Consider the following 655-nt stretch of genomic DNA (forward strand, 5'->3'; position numbering starts at 1 on the left):
CCTCTCTTCTCTTTCAACAACAGGGTTTCTCCTGGTCCCAGTCACCCTGTAGCTCCCTGTCCCTCCCTCCCTCACATGCTCTCTCCACTTACACACTCTCTCTCTCTCTCTACAACACACTCTCAATGCTGTTCTTCTGTTGCCGTGGTGATTACAAAGACAGAGGGATGATAAGGCGTAGCAGCTGAGGAGATGAAAGTGTTCTCTCTCTCTCCCTGCATGTCCTGCCTCTCTCGTGTTTTCTATCAATATTCTTTGCTTTGCTGTGCCCCACTCTCTGTCTCTTTTGACTGGGATTGTGGTGAAATCATCTGGAATCACAGTGGAGCCCTCTCTCTGAGGGAACTCAATAGTAGAAGGGAATATGCATGCCATGGCATCTCCTAGCCTTGGACAATGATATAGTGCCTCTCTATGTTCAGACATGGCTGCTGCAGAGAATAAAATGAATGCAGTAAAAACAGTCCATTCTCTTCACGGAATCTGTCTATTGACCTTCTGGTTATAAACTGCTGTGAAGAACGAACAGTTAACAATACTTCTAACCATACCAGATAATTACCACAATTACATTTACAGGTACTGTCCATAAGCAATTCAGTTTTGGTATTCCATGCCCACTGCTATGCATGTTTATTTGGTCAATAAAAAGCAA

Source organism: Coregonus clupeaformis, chromosome 30 (genome assembly GCF_020615455.1).
Source record: "Coregonus clupeaformis isolate EN_2021a chromosome 30, ASM2061545v1, whole genome shotgun sequence".
NCBI lineage: Eukaryota > Metazoa > Chordata > Actinopteri > Salmoniformes > Salmonidae > Coregonus > Coregonus clupeaformis.